Genomic DNA, 7,468 nt, shown 5'->3' with positions numbered 1-7,468 from the left:
GAGGACATCATGACCTGCCAGTTAATTTAGCATGCATTTGGGGACTGGCAAAGGCAAGAAGCCAAATGAGAATCATATAAGATGACAAGAGGAGATTCAAAAATCATTTTATACGAGGCCGGACTGATAGAAAGAAATCTGGACATGTAGTTTGCAAAAGAGAAGACTTTGGGGAATGTTATCAGGATCCTCCTATTTGAAGAGATGTGCTTTAGAAGAGACACGAGACTAGTGAATGTGGTATGGTTTAATGGAAAGACATGACCAGGGCTGGAATCTGGACTCTACCATTTACAACCAGTGTCTGACTTTGGGTAAGTAACTTTCCTCACTTGCCTCATCTGCAAAATGGGAATATTTCTACTATCTAACTCACCAGGCTGTTGGAAGCAGAGTACCTTGTAAACCATTAAGCAGTGTGGAAATGTGAGCTGCTATTGTTATATTATTATTCTGCTTGACCCCAAAGGGAAGAACTAGGCTCAACGGGGAGAAGCTGAATAGATAAATTCTGGTAGGTGCCCTGGTACATTACATTTAATGTTTGTAATTGCTGAATTGCACTGAATTAACAATTAGAACTTAGAGGCAGCTAGGTGATACAGTAGATAGAACACTGGGTCTAAAGTCAGGAAGACAAGTTCAAGTCCACCTTCAGATATTTACTGTGTGACCCTATTTATTTCAAGCTTCCTCTTCGGTAAAAGGGAGATTAGATAATAATAGCACATATTTCACAGTTGTTGTGAGGATCTAATGATATAACAGTTGTAAAAATACCAAAGTAGCAGGGACCTGGTAAACACTATATGTTAACTGTCATTGTTATATTTATTGAATAATGAAAAGGGTTATTTCAGAAAGAGTGAGCTCATCATCAATGGAGTTACTCAAAGTAAAAGCTTCATGGCAACTTACTGGCATGCTGCAGAGAAGATCCCTGTTTAATTACAAGGTCAAACTCTGAGATCCCTTTTAGATCTGAGATTCTGTAATTTTAAAAGGTATGCTTTTGTACCCTTCAGGGAAGAGATCAATGATATTTTGGGTCTTAGTTAAAACTAGGCTATATAAAAACTGACAAGAATATGACCGTGTGAGTTCCCATATTGACAGCTACTTGCACAGGAAGTACTTAATAGATATTTATTGAATACTTAAGAGGTTAAGAAATGCTAGGATTTAAGCAGTCTGGGTTTTAGCAAATTCCAGGATTCCATTGCCCTTTGACAGAAAAGTTGTAGATTAATTGCACTGATGAGCTAACAGTCAGACTCGGTGGAGTGTGTAGAGGAGGTTTTAGAGTTTCAATTTCATTAGTTTCTTCCACTTGAAGCTAATTGTCTTTTAGAAGTGTGTGTATGTGTAAAAGTGTGCATGTGTGTGTGTATTGAACCAGTTTTAAATATCACTTCAATATATTCTTGGAAACCAGGCTATATAAAATATAATTGAAAATACTGATGATTTTAGTTCCAAAATGTATGCACTCTTTTGGTCACTAGATGGAGTCCTTGTTTCATTGTTCAGATAAAATGCTAACTAAATCAACCATGTTTTCTACAGTATTTCAAGGATATATGACACTGCGTATAAGTATTCTCTCTACCAAAAAGATCTCAAACCTTTAAGACTCAGAGAAGTCTCTAAGAATGAAAAATCCTTCACTCAGTGGTCAGTTTGGATTTAGATATTGCTTTTGTTCAGTCATTTTTCTGTCACATTCATGTCATCATGACTTCATTTGGGGTTTTCTTAGTATAAGAGTAGTTTGCCATTTTCTTCTCCCTTTCATTTTACAGAGAAGGAAATTAAGGCAAACAAGGATCAGTGACAATTTGCCCAGAATCACCCTCGGATTTGAATTCAGGAAGATGAATCTTTTTGACTCTAGCTCCATCACTTTATCAACTGTGCCACCCAGTTGCCCCATATTGGCTTAAAAAACAAACAAATCTATCTCAAATTAACACCTATGTTAGATTAGTTTATTTTAAATTATTTTGTTAAATGTTTCCCAATGATATTTTAATCTGGTTGGAACAGTACTCAAGAGTTTTACCAACACTTGTGACTGCAAAGTTAATTAAAAAAAAAAAAAAACACCTACTATATATTAAGCCCCTGCTACATGCAAAGTCTTGTATTAGGTTGTTATAGAGCATTTCCATGGAGTAGACATTCAAGTTAGGATAGACATAAATAGGTACTTGGAGCCAAGTTTACATGTTACAGGACCACAGATTCTGTAGACAGAGCGAGAAATTTACATAGGCTCTATAATGATATATCAATGAATCAACAAATATTAAATAGTATTATATGCATTGTGCTAGATGAATGCAGGTATAAAAACAAAGAATCAGTCCCTGCTATTAAGAAGCTTTTTATTCAGGCAGGAAAAAAAATAGTACAAATTTATACAGAACAAATTTCAAGGGAATAAATATTACAGGTAATAATAAATAAATAATAATATAAAAATAAATAATATTTATCATATATAATAAAATATATATGAATAATGATAAAATAATAAATAAATATCATTAAAAACTGTTTTTTTTTTTAAGAGAAGGGAGGCATTAGCAATTAGAGGTAATCAAGAAAAACTTCATGTAGAAATTGGTGCTTGGGGTGGTCTTGAAAGAGATGGTCTGTGAGACAGAGGTGAGGAGGGAAAGGGAAGGGGATAGATAGTGAAATAGGAAATAGAAATGGGATAGAATACAATACTGAGAGGGATAGTTTGGTTGGATTGCAGAGTGAATACAAGGGGTAATATGCTAGTGAAAAGGTATTCATGGAGGAAAAGTATTAAGTGCCTACCAAGTGCCAGATTTTTTTTAGTACAGTACATTTTTAGTATAGTACTTTACTAAATAATTTTACAAATATCTCATTTGATCCTAGGATCAAAGGGATCAGAAACCAGGTTACAGAGATCTTTCAAAGTCAAACAAAAGAGTTTATTTGGTCCAAAAAGCAAGGAGGAGTTACTGGAGTTTATGAAGTATCCAAACTATACATAAAAGAAAATCAATTTGTAACCTGTGTTGAGAATAGACTAGAGGAGAGAGAATTGAGCCTTAAAGCAGGAAGGACCATTTGAATAGTCTAGGTGAGAAATGATGAAGCTATTGTTGCTGTTTGTCCTTCATTCTCCATGAGGACCATTACATGGGGAAGGTGACGCCATGACACATTAAGTGAACTGAATTTAAGTGAGGGAGATAATGAAATCAAGGTAGCAACTGCTAATTTGAAATAAACAGGTGACAAATTTACAATAGTCATCTCTTTGCCAAAATGATAGGTTTATTTAGGAGAAGAGATTACAGATAAAATGAAAGATGTACAATGGGCAAATATGAAATAGATTTGGGAGAGCAATAGGGTTACCAAGGAAAAAAGTTTGAAAGAATCCATTAAAAAAAATATGCTGAGTATGCTGTCATTGACTGGCAGGTTAGATCCATGGAAAAGTTGACAAGTTTAACCAGTTAGCTATAATAATATGGTATAGTAAGGCTAAGATGCCCTTAAAAGGAAGGCACGATGAGGAAGAGAGAGAAGATCATAGTGGGCTAAGTCCTGAAAAGTAGTAAAGATCTTCACTGTGGCAACAGTTTTTATAGGGGAAATAAACCTTGGGGGTATCTCAGGGGAGGTGGGAAAGTACCAGGAAAGAATTTGGTAGCTCAGAGATCAAGGAGCCACATTCACCTGGCACACCAGGTCCCAGATTATCTAAAAGACATACTAATCAATATTCCAAGACGCCCAGAGGTCTGAGGGATAGACAATGGAGGGTGATAGAGCATTCCTTCCTCACAGTAATTCTATATAAACAGGATAGTCTGGAACTTAGTTTTGCTTGATAATAGCAGGCTGAGCTTTGTCAAAATCCACATCAAAGGGCTGTGCAAGGTCACCAACTGTACTCTCTTCTCCGAAGCCATCTGGTTCCAGTGGCAAGATATAGATCAGGGCAACTGGAGATGGCCCAGGATGCAATGGGAGAATTTAGCCTTTTTAAGCTAATGTCTTTAATAGATCTGTTTGACTAAGGTCACACTTAATCAGTGATTAAAGCTACGTTATAAATTCGGCAGGAAATGGCCTCTTTTACCTCAAAAAATAAATAAATCAGGGGGGGGATTTCTCAGGGTTTCTGGCCAAAATAGAAACAACTGCTATTTATTTTCAATGTGAGCCAGTCAGGGCCCAAACAATGATCAAGAGGGGGTCTACCTGGGACCTATAGTTGGTCAATCAATGAGAGCCAAAAAGATTTGAGTTTTAGGCATGGTCCTGAAGACCTGTAAACTCTAAGATATCTTGTGAGGTTTAAGAGATCAAAATTTATATTTGGCAGAGTATATATATATATATATATATACATATATACTTCAAATAATGGTATGATTCTCTATATGGCGAAAGGGAGAGGAGAGAAGGAGGGAAGAAGAGAGGGAGAGAAGAAGAGAAGGAAGGTCAGGAGGGAAGGAAAGAAGAAAGGAAGGAAGGGAGGGAGGGAAGGAGGAAATGAGGAAGGAAGGGAGAGAAAGGATGGAAAAAGGAAGAAGGAAGAACATAAGGGAAGGAAGGAAAGACAGAAGGGAAGAAGAAAGGAAAGAAGGAAAGAAAAAGGAAGGAAAGGACAAAGGGAGGAAGTAAGGGAGAGAAGGAGGGGAAAAGGAAAGAAGGACAGGAGGGAGGGAGCTGTATTGTCCTGCTGGAACTGGCCAATTGAGTCCCCTTTTACTCATGCACTGTTTATCCTCCACTCTGGAAGAGGAACATGACTTTGAGAAGATGATGTCATGCCTTTCAAGTGAATTGGATTTAAATGAAACAGACATCTGATAATGACATTAAGATGGAGCTTAAAAATATAAGACTACCAGCTGAATGGAAATGAATAATTTCTTTAATTTTTATTCATTCAATAAATTTGTCAAGCACCTTTTTCTTCGTAATTGTGTTCATATAGATCTTGGCTTTGTCTTAGCAAGCAGACTCCCAAATATTTTATATTAAATAGTTATTTTAAATGGGATTTCTCTATCTCTTGAGGCTAGGCTTTGTTGGTAACATATAGAAATGCTGATGATTTATATGGGTTTATTTTATATCCTCCAAATTTGTTGAAGTTGTTTCTAGTAGTTTTAGTGATTCTCTAGGATTCTCTAAATATATATCTACAAAGAGTGATTTTTTATTTCCTCATTATCTAATGTAATTCCTTCAATTATTTTTTTCTCTCATTGCTAAAGCTAACATTTCTACTACAATATTGAATAATAGTGGTGATAATGGGCAATCTTGTTTCAAATATACACTTCTTAATGGCATTAAGCTAACTCCTTGAGGTTGAATTTTTGTCATTGGAGTTTTAGAATAAAGGAAACTAGATAGTGCAGTGCCTCAAATATCAGGCTCAAAATCAGGAAGACCCATCTTCTTGATGACTTTATGTGGCTTCAGACATAAACTATGTGACCCTGGACAAGTTGCCTAATTCCATTTGCCTCAGTTTTCTCATCTGTAAAAAAAGTTGAAGAAGGAAATGATAAACTATTCTAGTATCATTGCCAAGACAACCCCAAATGGTGTCTTGAAGAGTCAGACATTATTGAAATGACTGAACAACAAGTTTTAGGATAGGGGAGAGCTGATATTATTTATAAGTTGAATGAGATGGACAGATTGACCATGTGAAAGAAAGACTAAGTGAGGGAAAGAGCATGCCATAAAGGAAAAATCTCTTCCTCAGAGAGAAGGATTGTGGAAGCTTAAGAAAATAACGTTTGAAAGGGAATGGTAATAGTTATTTTCTGAGGTGTCTGTGAATGTATATGAATGTATGCAGGTCAATTTATTTCCTCAGTAGGAAATTTCTGTTGACAGTGAGGAAATGGAAGGTTAATGAGTGTAAAAGCATTTATTAAGTGCTTACTATTTACTAAATACTGTGACAGCATGCTTAGAACAGTACTTGGCACATAGATGTTTTAACACATGTTTGTTTATTGATTAATTGCAAATATAAAAGCCAAGATAGTCCCTGTTCTCAAGCTTACATTCTAATGGGGCAAACAACACATTTAGGACTAAGGAAGTATCAGTTTGATCTAGAAAATTACAGGGATGGTGAACTGGGAATAGGGAATAGGGAAGAGAAAGTTGGCAGTTAGGTAGTTCAGTGGATAAAGCACTGGGCCTGGAGTCAGGAATACCTGAGTTCAAGTCCAACCTCAGACACCTAGCTGTGTGACCCTAGACAAGATTAAGCAACTTTGCCTTAATTTATTGGAAGAGGAAAATGGCAAATACACTCCAGTATCTTTACCATGAAAACCCTTCAGAAGAAAAGTCGGATGTGACTGAACAAGAATAGATAAATAAGAGCTCTTAGAGCATAAAGCTATGATAAATCTTGTCAGCAGTTTCATGACTTTCTAGATCAGTGCTCACTGGGCAGGGCTCAGGATTTATAAGGTGGGAAAGGCCTAAAATGCAGGGATGGAATTTTAGGGTCTCTTCAAGGCCATAGAATCCAGGCCAGGATAGGAGTGTGTGGTTCAGAAATAGTGAAGGGTTACCACTTAATAAAAAAAGCTGGAGAAATCACTAGAAGCAAAACAAAGTTTATTATATATTCCCGGGAGAAGGGCATCCCACCAGTCCAGCAGAAAATTGAAGGGAGGAAGCCCCTTCTGGGGCAGGGTTAACACTTTTAATCCCTAATGCAAATACCCTCTCCCACCACTGACCCTCATCCTCATTGGCTGAGGGTCTCACGGGAACTGCCCAAGAAATTGAACTTGACCAATAAGTACATAGTTGCCCATATTTGACTGAAATAGGGAGAAAATGTCATGGGAGGATAGCAGGAAGGAGACTTAGGTATGCCCTTGGATCAATCATGGTGTTTGATAGAAAAGGTATAAGCAGAGCAAGCCATAAAGGATCAGCAGAATTCAGGGAAGTAAGTGTCAAAGATAGTCCAATTTAGAAGTCCCTACGAAATCTCTGAGCAAGCTGTACTGCTACATTTTCCACTGAATAAAACTTTTAACTGGGCAGCTCAAAATGCTTTGGTCAGGGAACTTCAAGGAAAGGAAAAGCCCCCCTAATTCTTAAAGAGATATGACTAGTAGAGCACAACTGTCACCTGGATAGACATAAAATTGTCTTTGACATTTTTATGGAAAGGAATGGCACATCCTTCATATGAATTTGGACTTTAAGTTCAAGGGTCAGAGTTCCCTGTGATCTCTATTCTAATTCAACATACATTTATTAAATATATGACAGCACACTTTGTTGTAAGATGACAAGACTGTTGTCTTTCTTATAGGCATCTCCCTAAAGCTGCTTTGGGAGGCTTTGTTTTAAACTTTACTTTTTTGGGGGGCCCTACTTAAAATCAACTCATTTGTTTCTTTGAGTGCATATCCCT

At 36.7% G+C, this 7,468-nt stretch overlaps 1 protein-coding gene across 1 annotated transcript in view; it reads left to right on the top strand.

Annotated features, from left to right (window-relative positions):
• The window catches only part of BTBD10 (BTB domain containing 10), a 94,795-nt gene continuing 87,327 nt past the window's right edge, over positions 1–7,468 (top strand). The window contains exon 1 of the mRNA XM_051965757.1: positions 1–314. The gene's annotated coding sequence lies outside the window, so the exon portion shown is untranslated. The remainder of the gene's footprint in view (positions 315–7,468) is intronic.

Source organism: Antechinus flavipes, chromosome 6 (genome assembly GCF_016432865.1).
Source record: "Antechinus flavipes isolate AdamAnt ecotype Samford, QLD, Australia chromosome 6, AdamAnt_v2, whole genome shotgun sequence".
In the NCBI taxonomy this organism is placed as follows: Eukaryota; Metazoa; Chordata; class Mammalia; order Dasyuromorphia; family Dasyuridae; genus Antechinus; species Antechinus flavipes.
This window is presented reverse-complemented; position numbering and strand designations above follow the sequence as displayed.